The following is a 13,817-nucleotide window of genomic DNA, read 5'->3' as shown; positions in this document are numbered from 1 at the left end:
AAATGAAAGATTTTCCACATTTAAGAATTAAATCCTCTTACTTCTGGTTCTGTCCCCATTTGTTTTTTGATTCTGTATAAAATTGGATTTTGCATTCACAGCATACGTACTTCAACACAGACATGTACACGCATGCTGTATTACTTAAGGTAAAGCTGTCTTCTGTACCCGATATGCCCTAAAATCTCAGGGGCTTACCGGAAGAGAGGTTTGTTTCCCACTCATGTAAAACCCCATTGGCAGTGTGACGGGGAAGAGGAGGAAGGAGATAAGAGTGTGGTTCATGCAGTCATTCAGAGACCTAGGCTGATAAAGGCTCTGTCATCTTCAATACTTAGCTCCAAAGATCAGGTTGAAGAAATGAGGTCTTCTGGAGGTTCTTATGGGCCAGGCCTGAACGTGGCATTTGTTCTGTCCCCACTCCAATGGACAGAACTCAGACTGGGTACTGTAGCCCTGATTGGGGAACCACTTTCCAGAAACAGCTCTGCACCATGGAAGGAGCACAAGCTTCGGTAGACTTTCAGCCATTTCTCCTTATACAGATTAGTATATCGGAGGCTGCATGGCTACGCTTCTTATTAATTCTTCAGTATACATCTCTAGGACTCTCAAAGCTTGAGGAATAGGGCAGTGGGGTAGGAGAATTCATGCTGAGCACCAAAGACTAAAGCAGATGGAACTGCTACTGGGATAGAAGGCTCAGAAATAGCCCGTTCATGAAAAGAAGCGAGGGTGACCTCAGCTTGTCTTGTCTTTTACTCATGCATTCTTTCAGTCACTGATCAGACATTATCTTGATTACTTGATTTATGCCGGACAACGTGCTAAGTGCTGAGGACACAATAAAACATTTATCCCTACAGTGGGATAAATAAGGATTCATGTGCATTATGTATGTGGAAGTAATATGCATTATTTTAGTGGAGGAGACTTGCCTTCCACTAAGATAGCACGAGAAGTTCCCAGCACAAGGTCTCAGAGGTCTATTTGCACATTAGCTTTCTAATGTTTCCTTAGTAAAATCCCTTGCAGCCCCTGGTTCCAACTTTGCACTCCACTCTCACGTGTAGTAATATGATTTATTTTTTCTTAGTAGAAAGATCTCTCTGGCCACAGATCGTCTGAAGGATGGATTCAGTAGCAGTGAAATTAGAGGCAAGAAGAGCCAGGAAGCTACTGTTAGAGCCTTCACTGGGTCATTCTTCCCATGGAATAAAATTTAAATTTCTACCCATAACTCACAAAGCTCTTCATGGTCAGGCCCCTGCCTAACAGTCTAGCTGCATTTTCCACGCCTCCCAATCTATCATCCCTAACTCCATCTGGGAATTTCTGCACTATTGGGCCACTCATAGTTTCTCTTGCCTTACCGCATCATCCCATGTTCCCGCCTGTACTTAAAATGTCATCTTACTACTTGTCTGCCCATCTAGATAACTGGAAAACTACTTATTTTTCAATGTTTAGCAAAATGTTCCTTGTTTAGGGAAAGCTTCTCTAACACCTATTCTATATGGCAAACTTGGATACTCATTCTCCTGTGCTCATACCACACTTTGTATCAACATCATTTATAGCAAATATAATTTATATTGTCACATCCTCATATCATATCATATCAATCATATTGTGATTCTTTACTCCCTTTCACAATGACCTCCTTGAGGAACAGGATAGTGACTTGCCATCTTTCTATGGCCAGCGCCTTGCGAGTACTGGGCACACAGTCTGTGCACTAAATAGGCATTGAATGGATGAATGGATGGATGAATTCTAATTGTAGGAAACCACCCATATGAAGCAGAGTGTTCTTAATAATATGGCATGTATTGAGCAGTTCAGTTTGTTTCAACAGTAGGATGTGTGCAGAGTAGTTAGAAAAGAAATGGCTGGAGAAGTAGGTTGCTGTCACCATATTAAAAAACAACAACAAAAACCCATTTGATTCTACCATCAATGGGAAGGCAATGAAGGTAGCTGGGCCAGGGGAGTGATGTGGTCAGAACTAGTTCTCACAAGTATGAATCTGGTGGTGCCAAATAAGAAGATGGGGCAGGCAGGGAGGCAGAGTGGGTAGGAGACTGATAGTGGACCTTTGTTATTTTTGAGCTTCCAGCATCCTCACACCCATCTGTGTTGGGGAAGTCTCCCCTCCATCACCCATGGTGAGGATATCACCTGCCACTAAGAGGCCATGGGAACCAAAATTTTCCTACCCAGATCTCCTAGCTGTTGGGTTTAGGGTGATTCAGGATGTGACCAGTTGGACACCACACTCAAAACTTTGACTCCACAGAATACTGCACAAAGTCACAGGGACAGTTAGGGATCACTCATGGCAGTAGAGGAGGAGGGACATGTCCAGGAGTTGTAGGTTCCGGTGGTAGTGTCCTATCCACATTCGTTCCTGTAGCATCACCTCGGAGGTTGTCTTCTGCAGTTTAGACGCTCTTGGTTCCTACCTAATTTCTGAAGCTCTTTCTCAAAATTCTTGTTAATTCTGTGATACCTGATAACTTCCTTGTATGTTCCTTTTCTGATAGTTAGCCAAGAGCGGTTTCTATCACTTGCAGCCAAGTGCCCTGACAGGTACAGAGTTGAAAGAGTGGTGGGCATTGATGGATGCCCACCCAACATCCATTCCCTTCCTAACCCAGATCTTTGCTTGCATATCCATCCATTCTCATGCAAGCCACATACTTTAGCTTTTTAACACCATTCCTTGCTGGAGGAGTAGGTTCAAGTTGACCTAAGCCCATCAGCACATTCCTCACCCCAACTGCAGCGTGTTCAGAAGTGAACAGGTGACCTAAATGGTCTAGCTGTAGAATGAAATACAGGCTGTGATTGCTAATGGCAGCCAATTTGGAAATCAGCTTTAGAATGACACTGAGCTTCAGAAGACAGAGTCAGAGAAACAAGGCCCTTTGACAACCTCACTGAACCTCGGGATCAACCAGCCCTGAACCTTAGTCAAGCTGTGCATTGGTCAAGCCAATGGAAGGGATCAAAGATGACTGAGCTTATGATGTAAGTTATTGGGTGGAGGGTGGTGACACAGTTGAAACAGGGAGCACAGGAAGAGTAGCAGGCTTAGTGGGAAGATTAGAAGAAGTTCAGGTCCAAATATGCTACATTTGCTTTTTTAGAATTTTTTTGGGGGTGGGGGGCGGGGTATGCGGGCCTCTCACTGTTATGGCCTCTCCCGTTGTGGAGCACAGGCTCCGGATGCGCAGGCTCAGCAGCCATGGCTCATGGGCCCAGCCGCTCCGCGGCTTGTGGGATCTTCCTGGACCGGGACATGAACCCGTGTCCCCTGAATCGGCAGGCGGACTCTCAACAACTGCGCCACCAGGGAAACCCTGTTTTTTTTCTTTTCTTCATAATTCTTTAATTTCAAGTAAGGAGTAAGATTCATCGAATACTTTCATGTATTTACACCTCAACTAAAGTCTAGGCCTTTTTGAAAGAGAGTAGATATAGTTGCATGGAAAGACCACTACTCATAGATTTGGTTCCATGCTATGGTCTTAGCATGAGAGGGAGAGTGGGGCTAGGCTGAAAGGGAATCTGTTTCTAGAGTTTTGATTAGTCAGAACCATAACAGTTTTGCAATAGTATCCATTCCTAATCAATACCAATAAAGACTAGTATCTACTGCTGTAAGTTGTAATCTCAGTTTTTACCGTTACCCTTTTCTGCTAATGTAAAGATTAATGTTACTAGCTAACTATTGAAATGAACAAATGTGGATGTGTATCTCACTGTCATGGGTGTATAGATCTGATCACAATGTACTCTTGTCACCTGCATCGTGAAGTTATTTCAGATAAAGTTACCACTGTCTACACAGGCTTAGAATTTTAGAATCTCCTTCCCTCCCTGCCTCTCCTTCTTCTTTTTCTGGTACCTCCAACCTCGATGCCTCCTCACTTCACTCTCCAGCCCCAGACCATTACCTTGACAGCCAAACAGTTGTTAAATCTTGAACATTCTATCTCCATGGTGTTTCTCATATCCATTTCTTTCCTTATGTTACTATTACCTCTCCAAGATCCAGCCCCTCATCACCTTCTGGCTAAAGTTTGGAAACAAAAATTTCCAATCCCTCTTTACTCCGATTCAACCTAGATCTTTTCATAAACTTTTGATAGATCCCATATCTTTCTGAGTGAAACATACTCACTCTTCACCCTGGCACTCAAATTCCTCACCTTTGTGGCTACAAACGCCTCTTCCCATCTTACGACTCAACATGGCCCTGCTCGGACTTGCCATTCAAACTAAATGAGCCATTTGCTGGTCTTTAAACAAACCCCAACCTTGCTCACAAGACCTTGATCTCTATTAGTTCTACTAAGCGTCCATATCATATGCCCTCCTCTTTCTTTGAAAGCTTTCTTGATTTTGCTGGTAGATGGGATCTTTCATCTTTTTAAGAGACCCACCCTTGTCACTGGCACCATCTTCTCCTTACAGATAAGACTTTGAAACCTTAACTGTGCAACACCTCCATCGCTTTTCCTGACCACCACCCCGCAACTAACTCCCCCACCGCCTACCCCGCTTTTAGTCACCGAGTTCTTTCTTATATTTCTACAATGTCTCATTGACGAATTTGGTCCCTCATTGCCACTGGCTTAGATAATCCAGTCAAATACAGCCAAGTATCTACTCTCTTAAATTTCCTTTGAGATGTCAATTTTCTCCCCTTCTGCCTTTGTTACATTCCAATCCAGTCTTCACATCAGCGCCAGACTCCTTTCAAAAGTGCAGATGTGTTCATGTTCTCACTTCTAGAACGTTGAAGTGAAGAGTTCACACTTTGGAGATAAGCCCTTCAAGATTCAACCTGGCTCTACCACTTTCTAGCTATTTGACCTTGGGCAAATGACTTCCTCATTTCGAAATGGGGCCTATTGTGAAGTTTAAATAACACAATGCTTGTGAATTTTTGCAGAGGGACTTCACAAGTGTTGCCCTAAGTCAATGATAGTGTGATGGGATGATAAATTCCAAGTTTCAACTGAGACGTGATAACATAGTAAATACGACATTTTGAACAGACCAATAGGTCTGTTCTGCATATAGGTATCAGACCAATATGCAGATTTTCAAAGCAGGTGGCCCAAAACTAGTTAGATTGCTCTGAAACCTGAAGGAGGGAGAAGCAAGTGGAAATGGAAAGATGATTCTGTGAGCAGGTTTTCTTTGCAGAAATCCATCCTGGGACTCCTGCTGTTACCTCAGGCGGGAGGGTTAGGTGGTGGCAGCTCCCTCACCTCAGGTCTGATTGGAGGCAGGAGGCATTTCCATGGGATAGTTTGGAGACCTGAATCTGTGGTCCCTGATGAATGACTCCCACCTTAGTGTCCCCTGTTACTCTAGGGCTGTGTGTGTGGACTTTTTTGGTTGTTAGTGACAGAAACAATATCTGAATTAGCTTGGGGAAAAAACGGAGGACTTGGTGGGGATAATACTAGAATATGTAGCATCACCAAGGGAAGAGTTGACTGAGGAGACCCATGCAAGGACAAGGTGCCCCCAGGCCTCAGGAGCAACCGGAAACGAGGACTCCAATGCTTCTAGGACTTCCTTCCTCCGCTTTTTCTTTCAGTTTCTGTCTGAAGGTGGCTTTATGGTGAAAAAAACATGGCCAGCCACAGTCCCAGGGTTCCGGCACCACAGGGGACTGGCACTCCTGACCCACTTTGGGTCTGGGAAATCCTCTCGGGAACTCTGACTGGCTTGGGCTGGTCAGGGCCTCCCTCAGGTGAACCCAGGGCGGGGAGGAAGAACAGCTCCCAGAGAGACAGGGGTGCTAAGCAAACACCCTATTAATTTTCTGCCCTGTAACTTTTCAAGTGTGTCAGCTTCTTAGACATAGCACAGCCCGGTGTAATCCCCCCACAAGCCGGTTCAGATGGGGAGGACGGGAAGGGGGATACGTCTTCCTAAAGGTGGATCGAAGCAGGGATGAAACCCTGAGAACTGGGGAAGAGGGTAAGGCAAAGAAGAAGTGAGGGCTTCCCTGGTGGTGCGGTGGTTGAGAGTCCGCCTGCCGATGCAGGGGACACGGGTTCGTAACCTGGTCTGGGAGGATCCCGCATGCCGCGGAGCGGCTGGGCCCGTGAGCCATGGCCGCTGAGCCTGCGCGTCCGGAGCCTGTGTTCCGCAACGGGAGAGGCCACAACAGTGAGAGACCCGCGTACCGCAAAAAAAAAAAAAAAAAAAAAGAAGTGAGACGGCTTCTTCAGAGTGCTACTCGAGGATGAGCTGTAGGATATTCGTGGGGCCTCTGGAGGTGCCCACCGGGCAGTGGAGGAATGAGGACGGTCCCCGAGGCTGACCGAGGGCATTGCAGTTGCCACTTAGCCAGGACTTTTGTAGGATGGGGAGCTGGCCTTTTGTGTCGCTCCTTCTCCCCTGTAAGTGTCCCTCTCACTTCTTATGGACCCCCCGGCTCCCACTGCACCATTCCCATCACCCTGTGACCCGAGGCCCCTTCATTTGCCTCACTCTCCCTTGCCAGGTTCACGTTCCTTTAAAGAGACCCGCGGCAGCCCCTCTTCTCAGCTGGCTTCCACAGCTGAAGGATGCCGCTCATTCCAATATCCAGTCACCAACACATTTCCCTGAGCTGTCACTGTGTGGCAGCCCCCATTGTAGGCACTGGGGGAAAACTCAGTGAGCAAGGTAGAGGGGCCCTGCCCTCATGGAGCTTTCATTCCAATGGAGAGATCAACAGAAACTACACAAATAAATATGTGATATCAGTTAGCGGTAAGCGCTTTGAAGAAAAATAAAACAAGGCAGGGAGATAGTGAGAAGGGTCCTACTTAGATAGGCTAATCAGGGTGGGCTTCTCTGAGGCGGGGGCCTTTGAGCTGAGGCCTGAATGCTGTGGAGGAGTGAGCCCTGCTGAGATGGGGGAAATGGACTTCCAGGCGAGGGAAGCCAAGGGGCTGGAGGTGAGAATGTGTTTGACTTGTGATGACCAGACCTAAGTGAGGTATCAGAGAAGAAGAAATGCAAATAGCTCTTGACCAGATGAACAAATGCCCCACCAGGCTCATCAGAAGAAGAATGCAAACCAAAACCCATTAAGAGCTGTGGTTATTTAGACTTTTTGCTTGCTCTGGTCAGAAACAGAATCTGAATTAGTTGGAGGAAAGCCAGGGAGGTATTGACTGGGACAATGCTATACTAGTTCACATATAGAAAGATCCTTAGATGTCCCCACAGTAGGAGAAATGCACCGAGATAACCACATCTCACTCACCAGATAGGTAAACGTCCAAGGCATTCTACAACACGTGCGGTGGGGAAACCCCCTTTCTCATAAATTGCTGGTGGGGAAGCAAAATGGTACAACCCCAATGGAGGAGAATTTGTCTAAATCTAGCAAAATTATCCATACATTTGCCTTTTAACCCAGCAATTTCACTTCTAGAATCTGTCCCAAAGTTACAGTAGAAAAATGTGAGTAGATATAAGCCAAGCCTATCCACTGCTGCACTATTTAATAGCAAAAGACTGGAAACAACCCAGATACTCATCAGTAGGGGCTTAGTTGCACCAACGTGGTAGATCCACATAGTACACCTGGTGGAATACTATATACAGCTGTGAAAAGGAATTGGACTACTTTTACATATGACTATGTAATGATCTCTAGGATCATGCTTTCTAGTGATAAAAGCAAGACAGAGAAAAATGTGCAAAGTATGCTATCATTTGTCAAAGAAAGGGAGGGAAAATAATACACATATATATTTATATATTTTTAAATGAGAGAACAGATAAACAATAAAGATGAAATAACAGTAACCTGTATGGGAGGGAAGGAGGGAATTTGCTGGAGGAGACAGGGAGAGAAGCTAGATTTCTTTGTAGAGTTGTAGTTTGAGTTTTGAACCATGTAATATGCTTTATACTTATAAAACAAACCTAAATTTACTGAGAAAGCAATCCCTAGGAATCAAATTTGAAGGAAACAAGTGAACCTAACTTGGTTTCCAGTTGGTGGAGGAGAGGAACTATTCCAAATGACTAAAGCACAGGAATCTCTACCATCCTTATGGGATATACCCTTAGGACAAAAAGAACCGGGGGATAAAATCTTAAATTGTTCCTGCTGAATATTGTGATTCTGAAGCTGCTGTGTATTGTAGTATTGAATAACGCAAATGAGTAATTACGTTACTGGTAAGAACCAAGATATTTGGTGTGGAAGAAGGAGGATACAGATGTATGACTGAAAAATTCTGGATTTGATTTGGAATTATCAGTCTGAACTCAAGATGCACGTTATATTTAAAACACATATATTCAACTATACTTCAATTACAAAATAAATTTAAAAATATATAAGTAAGGCCTTATTATTTAAAAAAAGTTTAAAAAACACACTTATATATTTTCTAGTTCAGTCCACTAAAACGTCTTATAAACAATAGCTGACTCAGTGCCAAGAACACCTCTAAGTCTATAGATTATGATCTTGAAATATGTTGAAATACTAAATGAAACTGAGAAAGAAATGACTGATTCCTTCTCTGGGGCAGGAAATGGACAGGATGAGTCTGGAACATTTTGGCCTGCCAGAAGGTGAGGTAGCCCTCAAAGACTACTGAGATTGTGTCAAAAGGACGCAGGAGCCAACCTGCTGAGATTCTCACCAGCAATTTAAGCATCAATAAGATAAAGCGATGGTGATGAATTGGGAGATTGGGATCGACATATATACACTAATATGTATAAAATGGATAACTAATAAGAACCTGCTTTATAAAAAAATAAATAAAATTCAAAAATTCCCCCAAAAAAGATAAAACAACAGTGGATTTAAACCCATCAAATATGTTTAGTCCACGAGTTCACAAAGATGCTTAATAAAGTAAAAAACCTCAGTGATCTTCTTTGAAGGATAATGTGAAGCAAGTCATTAAAAAAAAAAAAGCTAGTTAATAAAGGAAAAGAATCAAGTGTGTATTTTGCCTGTCTTACAAAAATGTAGCTCAGGGTAACTCCATAGTAGATGAGAGGTAGTTCCTTGTAATGGAAGTACTCTATGAATAAATAAAGAGGGAATACCATCATTTTGCAACTTATAAAGAAAGAGTAAATCTACTCATTGAGCATGCAGGGCTGCTAATACCACAAAAAAGAGATGGCCAGGCATTACATACCCACAGTGGAAGTATACAGCACCATTCATGAAGGAGTCTTGCCAAACCCAAAACCTATCAAGCCTCTGGATCTAATGAACAGGACCTACAGGTAAGAGAGAAACCAATTAAATGAAACTATGTGGAATTCATCAAGAAAATCCAGACTGGGGAGAATTCTAAAGGACAAATAACATGGTTTTATCATCACCAACAACAAACTGCAAGGAAGAAAAAAGAAGACATGGAGGAGGACTCTATAGACCAAAAGAGAGATGAGAGACATAGTAGTTTAGATCCCAGCGTAAGTAAGCAAAATGTTAAATAAAGGAAGGATGGAAGGATGGGACCAGGGAGGGGATGGAGAGGGGGCGAGGAGGGAAGAGAACATTGGTAGTGCAGCTGGAGGAATGTGAACACTGGCAGGACATTTGATGATACTGAGGAACTGTTCTTGCTTTTGAGTGTGTGTGATGATAGGTATTATGATTTCAAAAGACAAGCCCTTGTCTTTTCAAGATAGACACTGAGATATTTACGGATGAAACGATATGATGTCAGACATCGGCTTCAGAATAACCGGGAGTGAGTGTGAGTGGTTGGGTACATGGAACGCTGGTGCTCAGACTTGAACTTGCGTCAGAATCACTGGGGGGCCTTGTTAAAATACAAATACTGGTCCTACCTACCCAGTTTTGGGTGTAGCGCAAGAATTTGCCTTTCTAACAAATTCCGGTGGTGTTGATACTGTTGGTCTGGGGACCACACTCTGAGACCCACTGGCAGAGAGGAAGAAAGGTTGATCCCAAGCTATTGTACTTGGGTGGTGGGTACATGAAAGCTCATTGGAGTATTCTTTCGACTTCTGAATACGGCTGAGATTTTCAACAGTAAACATTAAAAAAAAAAAAAAAGTGATCCAGAAGGACACATAGAGGGAGGAAAGTCTTTGATGACCCATAGTTGTAATGGGAACATCTATACTCATTAGCAAACCGGACTTGGCTTCTGCCTCTGGGATTGGAAGGTCCCCATCTCTTCCTGCCCACTTGGGGGTTAGTGCCTCAGCTCAGCTGTCAATCCTCTTGGAGAACTACCTGGCCTGAGGGGTAGGGAAGTGGTCTTTGTCTCAGGGTCTGCATCGTGCTGCATCCATTTCCTTAATGTGGTCCATCATTGGAAGAACCATGGTTTGAATGAATCCTAAGATTTTTTCTGGCCACTTCACCTGGAAAGGGTGCTTCTGAGCAGAGCTGTGCCAGGGTTCAGCTGTCAGTGGTGGGGGTGATTACTGAACTCAGATGCCCGTGTATCCTGCAAGGACCTTTCTCAAACTCCAGATCGGGAGGCACCTCTATGGGTTGGAGTCCTTCTACTTGCTTTTTTAGATTCATTTACTTATTTATCCATTCACACTTCAGATATTCCTTAGAGTACCTCCTAAGTGACAGGTACTTTTCTAGCCCCTGAGAAGACAGCAGGGAACAGCATAGGCAAAAACCTCTGTTTTGTGGAGATTACATTCTAGTTGGGGACACAACAAAGAACAAGTCAAGAAATAAGTGAACAGTTTCAGATAGTGCTATGAAGAAAATTAGAGAGAAGATGCCGGATGGTGATTGAGTCCGTGTGTGTGTGCGCATGTGCACACACGGGTACACGTATTTTATTTAGGTGATCAGGGAGACTTCTCCAAGGAGATGACATGTGAGCTGAGAGCTGGATGGTAAGAAGGAGTCGGCCATGCAGAAATCTGGATATCTTTTGACAAAGGCAGTAGCAAGTGGGAAGGCCTTGAGATGAGAAGGAGCTTGGCATCTATTTTTTTATTTTTTTGGAATCCCAAGAAGACCAGTGAATCTGGGATGTGGAGAGGAAAGGGAGAAATGGTGAGTTCAGGTGGGAGGGAGAACAGACAAGAGCTAGGGTTCATAGGACCTTGTAGGCATATCCCAGGTGCTCATATACAGACCCCAGGTACCTCCCAGGCTGCCAGTCATCCCCCAGCTATCAAAAGGTACATTCTATCTGGAGAAATAGGGCACAATTTTAACGGGGAAGGCCCCAAGGGACTCTAATCTATAGGAAAGTGTTTTGTATAAGCAACTGAATAGTATAATATAGCCAATTTGTTGAACCAACCTATTAAAAATCCAATAATTTTATTTCAAAATCACTACATGCTCTCGATGCCTATAATGTCACCCTAAGTGCACTATTTACTCAATTTAAGATTTGCTCCCCTATAGTATTACCCATCATACAGATTCCTCTATGCCAGGTAGTACTATAAGTTATCAGTCATTTCATGCTAATAGAAGTGAATTGAAAGCTGTGTCCTTGAAAAGATATTTTTAAACAGGAAAGCATAAAGTTAGTGGACTCAAGAGTACGAGAAGGGATCTCCAGGGAAGAAACAAATCAACAAGGAGACACTGAAGACGCATCAGGAAACAGCTACCTATTTTACAGTTAGGAGTGAGGCTCTACTTCCTGGATAGACTAATGTCCTCCTGCCAAGATGTGTCAGAGCAAAGCTCTTTCTCTTGAAATAACGCATGTATACCCTCTATAGCTATTTCGTAAACAGAAAGTGTGCAGTAATTCACAGAGCGCTTTAAGTGAACAGAGCAATGGTTAACCTTAAACTCTGTGAACCGTAGGAGCTGTCATTAATACAGTGTAGCCTTTTCATGACGATGAGACCGTTCTGTCCCCAAGGCAGCTCACGTGGCTGGGGTGAGCAGGTCAGTCACTCCCAGCTCTGCATTCGGGGACTTTATATTGGTTGCTTCAAGTCAGCCGTGATGAGGATATTTACATCAAAGGAATCAGCAAATGCTACACATCAGGCTTTTCTTTTCAGAGCTGATTGTTAAATATTTACCAGCACACTGCTGCCGTGACCCTTAAAAAAATAAATTTGGGGATATACCACGGCATATGAAAACAATAGCCTTGTTTTGGTTTTGCCTTTTGAACCGATGTTAGTGACATTTAAATTTGTATTCATCTTCTTGTATACTTTACATTTCAGCTATATTTATGTATAGATAGACCCGTTCACTTTCTCAAAAACCTTTGCCGGGCATTCCATGGTTGACCAGATAGATGCAAAGGGCCCCTCGAGGCTTTGTGTCACCTGGCTCTTTCTGCCTTGTTTATCCCTGGCTCTGGACAAATTTAACCTTAAATGTGCCTCATCCCCCCCCAAAAAAACCCTATTCTTTCTTTGCTCTGGATATTTCTAGTCTGCAACCCCTGCCTTGGGGGCTCTCTTCACCCCTTCTCTGTCTGACAAAGTCTTACCCATGTTTCAAGGTCAGAGCAGAAGTCATGTCCTGCTCCTTGAGGCTCATCTGCCCCAGCTCCCTTCAGCATCCATTGCTCTTTCTCCAGTGCTCCCACCAAGTGCCATCTGTCCCTCCTTTGCCACCATCACCATTGCTTTGTTTTATAGGTGTTTGTCTCCATGTCTGATCTCCTCCCCTGGATTTTAAGCTCCTTGAGGATAGTGAATTTTACTTATTCATCATTTTATCCTTTGGAGCAGCTGGTGTAGAGCTTTGTACATAGTCATCACGCAGTAAGTGTTAGTTGAATTCTCTGCAGACATGATTTCATATTCCCCACAGTGCCCTGGACAACACAGTAAGTGCTGTACACACGCACACGCGCGCACACACACACACACATACACCACCACCACACACAGTTTCATCAGTCTAAATATTTCTATTTGTGGACTGATTTCATTTAACCTGGAAATGCCTTGTTGAAGGGGAACATTAGACTCACATGAAGCCCCAAATGAGGATCAACCACAACACTTCTACCTTTAGTCTAAAATGTCCCCTTTCTCATCTGCACGCAAAATTGGACCACCTTGTCCAGTCGTGGCTCAGAAAGGTGCCGATCTGTTACGAATCATGACCTCTGATAGCCACTGAAGATGCACCTGCATTCCTACTGGGCATAGATCCTGCCAGATTGTAAGTTCTGCTGGTATTTTGTAACCAATGATAAAATGAAAACGATTCGGATTTTTTTCCTTTGCTCACTTCCACTGTAAAAGAAGGCTGCCCCTGTCTGGTTTGTTCATTCATTAAACAATTATTGCCTTCTCATGCCAGACACTTGGCTAAAGTCTCAAGAGATAAAGATGAATTATCCACGGCCCTGCCCTTCTGGGGCTCACATTTAGGAAAAGAGACTGAAAAAGCCATCAGACGTGTTCAAAGTCTCAGGCGAAATCAAGCCCCGAGGCTCTGATGATGACCCACATCAGTGCGTTTGCCCGCTAGATTCTGCCATCTGTCCCCCCATGAGATGTTTGCTGTAACTCCTTTCCACTGCCCGCTTTTGGTTTGAATGACCTTGGAGACAGCCTGAAATCCCGAGCTTTTAGAGTTTCTGGTCTGCACATATGTGCTTCAAACAGAAATCCACAAACCTCTCATTATCTCCTCTTAGCAGGCTGCCTACATGACTGACGACCAGCTCTTTAGTCACTCCAAGAATGGATTTCTATGTAGCCTGTGCCCTCCCGGGATGCATGAGGGTGCCCAGAACATGTGTGGCCGCTCTGAGCGGCACAGGGCAGTTAACAGAAGCCACGCAGTTTGCAAAATGCCTCAACTTCCT

General features: G+C 44.0%; 1 protein-coding gene across 1 annotated transcript in view; it reads left to right on the top strand.

The window, feature by feature from the left end:
- The window catches only part of RCAN2 (regulator of calcineurin 2), a gene marked incomplete at both ends in the record, with an annotated part of 260,720 nt that overhangs the window by 160,156 nt on the left and 86,747 nt on the right, over positions 1–13,817 (top strand). The window lies entirely within an intron of this gene.

This window comes from Leucopleurus acutus (genome assembly GCF_964270905.1).
Source record: "Leucopleurus acutus genome assembly, chromosome: 10".
NCBI lineage: Eukaryota > Metazoa > Chordata > Mammalia > Artiodactyla > Delphinidae > Leucopleurus > Leucopleurus acutus.
Note: the sequence above shows the minus strand (reverse complement) of the source record. Positions and strands in the feature narration are given on the sequence as shown.